Genomic DNA, 6,832 nt, shown 5'->3' with positions numbered 1-6,832 from the left:
AGCACGCTGTCACCTCTCAGTGGCACAGCCCCCAGGCTTGGTCTTGCTGCCTTTTGCTTGGTTATTAGTATTTGATGCGATGCAGCCTAAGGTTCCACACTTGCTTACCAATCCGCTGTCAGCAGCTTGTTTGTTGTGGTGGTGGTTGTGGGGTGAGGGGTTGGGGATATGCTTGGGCATTTTCCTTCATTTTTATGATCTTAGTAACACGTTTAAAAGTGCATTTGCTGTGATTTACTTGGCATCTAGAAGTGTTGCTGCAGGAGAGCTTTTCAGATGTCTTGTCTGCCACAGAACAAGAAGTGAAAGTCTGCATGGTTTTTGACCTCACCCAGACACGACACAAGAATCTCTGACCCACAAAACATGAGATCCTTGTTGAGCCGGGGACCCCGCCTTAGGTTTCTGCTGTCGCTTCTTAAAAATGGCCTTTGTTCAGTGCTGCTTCAATTCCCCGAAGGGTTCCTTCCCGCAGTGGAGCAGAGCAGAAGCTTTGGAAAAGGCCGCCTGGGTTTTAGTTTGCATGCTGCCTCTTGTAGGGGTGGAGCCTGGTCAAGTGACTTGAGCTCTGTAAGTTTCGGTTCACCATCTGTAACATGAAGATAACAAAAACTTACAGATTGTCAGCTCAGGCTGCGAGACATCAACAGAGGACATACCTTCCATCCATGATTCAAGAATTCAGATGACACACACTTGGATTCTGGGCAGCTTTACTCTCAATACATTCTCATCAAACACATCACTGGCTGCATCGACGTTCCAGCGCATCAGCCCACTTTATGGGAAGAAAGAAATGGGGAGAGATGAGCAGAAATCAGACTTCTCAGCAGACACAACCCGAGGCAGGGTCAGCACCTGGGCCGTCGGGATCCCAGACAGGATTTGAAGCTCCTCGTGGGATTCTAGGGGAAAGGTTTCTCGTGACAGGACTGAGGACACGTTGGCACCTTGCGTATCAGGTGGGGCAGCTATGGAAGCCAGACTCCCTTTCTTTCATAGATGGGGAAAGTGAGGCCCGAAGAGGTGGGGGAGCTTGTTCAGGGGTACTCAGCTGCTGGCAGAGCTGGGCCTGGATGCAGGACTGCATCAGCCTCTTCTGCCTCTGTCACTTCCCCACAAGGGCAGATTCTTTCTCACCTTTTCCTCCTCCTTCTTTGTGTGTATACACTTAACCTGCTTCATGAGGAGATATGCTACTTTAAGTTTTGTTATAATTTTTATATACCTCTATGAATGTTTTTAGATTATGGTCATCAGATTCCAAAATTAATTTATGTTTTGTTTTCACTGGAGTACTGCATATTCCCATGTAGATAGTCACCATGCTTGCAGCATTATTTAGGATTCTTTGATTGTAACTGCTGTACACTCAACTCACAGCATTAAGCAAAAAAGGCAACATCTTGCCTCACATAACTGAAGAGCTGAAGAGGAAAAGCTCCAGTTCAGGCAGGGGTGGATGCAGGTGTTCACAGCGTGTCACTAGAAAGTTGTCTCTCTGTGTGGCTTGGCCGCACGGTCCTCTGCCTGGGCTGCATTTGTAGGTCAACGCTCTCTATGTGTTGGCCCCTGACCCACTTACTTCATCACAGCTCCAAGTTCAGAAGCAAGAAAGGTCTCTCTTTCCTAATAGGTCCAGTGAACCCTGAGTTCAGTCTCACTCCCTGGGGTGGTTACGGCTAGGCCACGGAACACTGTGATCAGTCAGGGCTGTGAACTGCCACTCCTGGGGTCGGAGGAGGGGCTACCTTTATGAACACCACATAGCTTGGTTAAAGGGCATGGTTCCCCCACCACACACAAAAAAACAAGGTGTTGCAATCAGAAAAAATGGGAATAGATAATGGGACAGGCAAAGATGACTCTTCACAGCATCTGCCATGCAGCAGCTCAGAGTGCTTTGTCACTACCCCAATCACAGGCACTTTGGTTGCTTCCAGAGAGGAACCAGACACTCTGGGTTCAAACCACATCTGCCCCTCTACAGCTATGACCCTTGGGCAAATGTCTTTTTTTTTTTTTTTTTTTTTTGAGATGGAGTCTCGCTCTGTGGCGAGGCTGGAGTGCAACGGCACGATCTCACCTCACTGCAACCTCCACCTCCCGGGTTCAAGTGATTCTCCTGCCTCAGCCTCCCAAGTAGCTGGGACTATAGGCATGTGCCACCACACCCGGCCAATTTTTGTATTTTTTAGTAGAGACGGGGTTTCACCATGTTGGCCAGGCTGGTCTTGAACTCCTGACCTCAGGTGATCCTCCCACGTCAGCCTCCTTTTAAAGTGCTAGGATTACAGGATGGAATAACACTTTCCTTTAAGGGCCAACGAAATCACTTGAGCATGCATCCATCAGAGGGAGGGCGGCTTAGGAGAGGTTCCCACACGGTGCCCACTGCTGAACTGTTCATTAGCTAGCTTTTTCCTGCATCCCCATCTTATCACCGTTTTCTGGGGCTCGGTTTTTCCCTCTTGAGAAAGAAATAGGCCTGTGCTTATTTCCCTCTCCCCTAGGACAAGGCACCAGTCACTCTCCTGGGCTGCTGGGAACTTCTCCAAAATTCCTGGTGCTTCCTCACATTGAGCAACATGAGTCTCTTTCGTTTTTTTACCAGGCTCCACCCACGAGAGGCTCTGAGACAAACTACACAACCAAAGTAGTCTTTCTGAATCCACAAAGCCCTGTTTGCCTAAGAAAAAGGTCGCAGGGCCCAATCACACACACCTGGCTGCAGTAATTTCCAATTTTCTTTTTTGTTTTTAATGGCAATTCCTGCTGCCCTGCTGATACTGAATTTATTTTTCATTTTAAGTTTTTCAGCAATAAGATCTTAAAAACCGGCCGGGCTCAGTGGCTCATGCCTGTAATTCCAGCACTTTGGGAAGCCAAGGCGGGCAGATCATCTGAGATCGGGAGTTTGAGTTCAGCCTGACCAACATGGAGAAACCCTGTCTCTACTAAAAATACAAAATTAGCCGGGCGTGGTGGTGCATGCCCGTAATTCCAGCTACTCGGGAGGCTGAGGCAGGAGAATCGCTTGAACCTGGGAGGTGGAGGTTGCGGTGAGCCGAGATCGCACCATTGCACTCCAGCCTGGGCAACAAGAGTGAAATTCCGTCTCAAAAAAAAAAAATTCTTAAAAACCGGCAGAAAATGTATCAGGGTGCCCGGTACTACGGGAGATGAGATCTAGGCTAGAGCCCAGCCTTCGAGTTGCTAACAGTTTTGCTTGGGAACCAGAATTAATGTCTTCAGCGTACTCAGGCCAAGGTGACAGCACCGGCTCTCAGAGAGGTTGGATTTCAGCAACTTCCCATCCTCTCAACCCACACAGGAACAGGCCCCTCGGCAGTTAGAGAACGCACCTTCCCATACTTCAGAGTTGCCGGAGGGAGGGTGGAGGACCTCCTGCCTCACAGTGATCTGAGGTCCAGAAACCCTAGGGACCCCAGCTTGAGGCTCTGAAGGGCTATGACACAGCCTCTTTGCCTGCCAGCCCCACCCCGGATGCAGCCTGCTGAGCGAGGGTGGAGGAGGGGAGCTATGTGGCCAAAACACTGAGTCATTGAGGAGCACGAGGGAGCCGCCCTTTCCTGGCATGTCTCCTGAGGCTGTCTGTCCTTCCCCAGCCTCTGAAGCCTACAATCCCAATCAAGAGCCAGCCCGGTTTCCGCAAGCACAGGAGAAGAGAAACCAGTGAAGACTTCACCGCTGCATATCAGGCCAACGATGGCTGCTCGGTGACGGCGCTGCTCTGCTGCAAACACACGACTGCAACACTGAGAAACTGCCACCAAGAAAAACCCCAAACCCACTGATCCCACAAAGAGGGGAGAAAAAGGAAGGCTTCATGCTGAAGAAGGAGAAATACAAATGTGTATGTGCCGGTTTGCCTCTGGTCGTTACCGTGGAGGCATTCACATGCCTGTCCATTTGGCATTATTATGAGCGATCCCCAGACAGAAGAACTTAAGGTCAAGTTTTACAGAGATAACCAAGGACATCTTAAAGGAGACAGGCTTTGCGATCATTGGAAGAGGGAAGCTGTGGATCTTGCGTTCATGCATTTGGATGAAGATGACATTGGAAACTGCACGTTGCAGGTTGAGGTGGCCAAGTATCAACGGAATGGGAAATATGAGGCTTCAAGGAAGGAACTGGGCGAACCACAGGAAGGCTCCGTCTCTACGGCAGAAGCGGCCACACCGCAGCCCATCCAAATGCCGCGACACGAGTGAGTTGTCCTCATCAAACACATTTCATCCTGTGGATTTTGAGGATGGCCAGAGAAGACTTTCAAGGACAGTCAAGTTTGGACCAACTCGGAGGCTCATTCTCTTTGACAGACACCCAGCTGGTGAACCTGTGTCCTGGAGGAATGCAGGAGCAGCTGCTCATTGTATTCAAACCTTTGATGGACGGTGGTTTGAATGATAATGGTTGAGCAGACTCCAAGGCTGAGAGGACAGGCGGGCGGGCGGCTTCCTTCAGTGTCCCTGAGGCCAACACACTCAGTGCTCCGATTCCACAGAGGGGGACTTTGGGTGGTGCTGGGGGAGTTGAGGAAGAAAGGCCCCTGGGCACAGGCAGCAGTGCTGTCCTCAGTAGTGATGACAAGGAGGAGGAAGAGAAGGGAAAAGAGGAGGATTTGATGACAAAGATGATATTTAATCCCTTAAACTTGCTTTTAGGGAAGTTCCTCCATCTGCATGTGCCTGTGTGTCAGGGTGATTATTAGTAGGGTTACGTGAACACATGCACAGTGGTACAATGCCATCAGACTAAATTTTTTTAAAGTTTTAAATTTTCATTGTAACTGGCAATTAATGATTTTTAAATTATTTTTATTTATTTATTTGTTTTTTGAGACAGGTCTCATTCCGTCACCCAAGGCTGGAGTGCAGTGGTGTGATCTCAGCTCACTGCAACCTCTGCCTCCCAGCTCGAGCGATTCTCTCACCTCAGCCTCCCAAGTACCTGGGACTGCAGGTGTGCGCCACCACACCTGGCTAATTTTTTTTTTTTTATAGGGTTGGGGTTTCGCCATGTTGCCCAGGCTGGCCTCAAACTCCTGAACTCAAGCAATCTGCCCATCTTAGCCTCCAAAAATGCTGGGATTACAGGTGAGAGCCATCATGCCTGGCTATTTTTAAAAAGAGTCTTGCTCTGTCATCCAGGCTGGAGTGCAGTGACACAGTCATGGCTCACTGCAGCCTTGAACTCCTGGACTCACGTGACCCTCTTGCTTCAGCCTCCTGAATAGCTGGAATTACAGGTGCATGCCACCATGCCTAGCTAATGTATATTTTTAAATTTTTTGTAGAGATGGGTCTCACTATGTTGCCCAAGCTGGTCTTGAACTCCTGGCCTCAAGCAATTATCCCATCTCAGCATCCCAAATTGCTGGGATTACAGGCATGACCCACAGTGCCCAGCCATTAATTTTTCTTTTTTTTTTTTTGACAGAGTCTCGCTCTGTCACCCAGGCTGGAGTGCAGTGGCGCAATCTCAGCTCACTGCAAGCTCCGCTTCCCGGGTTCACGCCATTCTCCTGCCTCAGCCTCCCGGGTAGCTGGGACTACAGGCGCCCGCCACCAGACCCGGCTAAATATTTGTATTTTTAGTAGAGACAGGGTTTCACTGTGTTAGCCAGGGTGGTCTCGATCCGCCACCTCAGCCTCCCAGAGTGCTGGGATTACAGGCGTGAGCCACCGCACCCGGCCTCAGACAACATGACTTTATTACTGGAAACCAACTAAGAAAAAATTATGATTAGGAGGAGAAAACAGCAAATGGTCGGGGTCAAAAACCAATATTCAGCAATCAATAGCTTTCACCAATCAAAAGAACTTTTAGAAGATATAACTGAAGACAAAATCCTATTTATAATAGCAAACAACAACAAAAGCAAGGAATGAACTTAGTCAATGTGCACTGCCTGTAGGAGATGACCTCGTGATCCGCCCGCCTTGGCCTCCCAAAGTGCTGGGATTACAGGAGTGAGCCACCGTGCCCAAAAAAATAAATTTTGTAATGTTTCACTTAACAAAAGAGATACATTCTGAGAAATGTATCATTAAGTGATTTCACAATTAGTTGATTTCGTTGTCACGCAAACATCATAGAATGCACTTACACAAACCTAGATGGTACAGCCTACTACACACCCAGGCTTTATGGTAGAGCCTATTGCCCTTGGCTATAAACCTGTAGAGATGTTACTGTACTGAATACTGTAGGCAACTGTAACACAGTGATAGGTATCTGTGTATCTAAACATGGAAAAGGTACAGTAAAATTACAGTATTAGTCCAGGTGCAGGCAGCTCATGCCTGTAATCTCAGCACTTGGGGAAGCTAAGGTGGGTGGACTGCTTGAGACCAGGAGTTCAAGACCAGCTTGGGCAACATAATCAGATTCTGTCTCTACCAAGAATTAAAATAATTAGCCAGGCGTGGTAGCATGTGCATGTAGTCCTAGTTACCAGGGATGCTGAGGCAGGAGGGTCACTTGAGCCCAGTGAGCTATGATCACGCCACTGCACCCAGCTGGGGCAACAGAGTGAGACCTCATCTATAAAAATAATAAAATAAATCTTAAATAAATTTTAATAAATAAAACATGGCATTATAATCTTAGGGGACCACCATCGTACATGCAGTCCATCACTGATTGAAACGTCATGCAACACATAACTATATATGTTAATTGGCTGTTCAATTAAAACTTCATAGTCCTAATGTAAATTTAAAAAACAAGACAAAGAAGAAAATTAAGAAACAGGCCCAAACATAGCAATAAAACAATAGCTATGAACAGATTCAACTTTTCT

At 47.9% G+C, this 6,832-nt stretch overlaps 1 long non-coding RNA gene and 1 pseudogene across 1 annotated transcript; one reads left to right on the top strand and one right to left on the bottom strand.

Moving 5' to 3' along the window:
* Positions 1-211: 211 nt before the first annotated feature.
* On the bottom strand, positions 212-2,111 carry LOC134739681 (uncharacterized). The gene is made up of 2 exons (XR_010126549.1): positions 660-2,111; positions 212-589 (listed from the first exon to the last, which is right to left on the bottom strand). It is a non-coding gene; the product is annotated as an uncharacterized LOC134739681 (long non-coding RNA).
* Positions 2,112-3,050: 939 nt separating this feature from the next.
* On the top strand, positions 3,051-6,399 carry LOC129038273 (uncharacterized; annotated as a pseudogene).
* Positions 6,400-6,832: the final 433 nt, after the last annotated feature.

Source organism: Pongo pygmaeus, chromosome 5, assembly GCF_028885625.2.
Source record: "Pongo pygmaeus isolate AG05252 chromosome 5, NHGRI_mPonPyg2-v2.0_pri, whole genome shotgun sequence".
NCBI lineage: Eukaryota > Metazoa > Chordata > Mammalia > Primates > Hominidae > Pongo > Pongo pygmaeus.
This window is presented reverse-complemented; position numbering and strand designations above follow the sequence as displayed.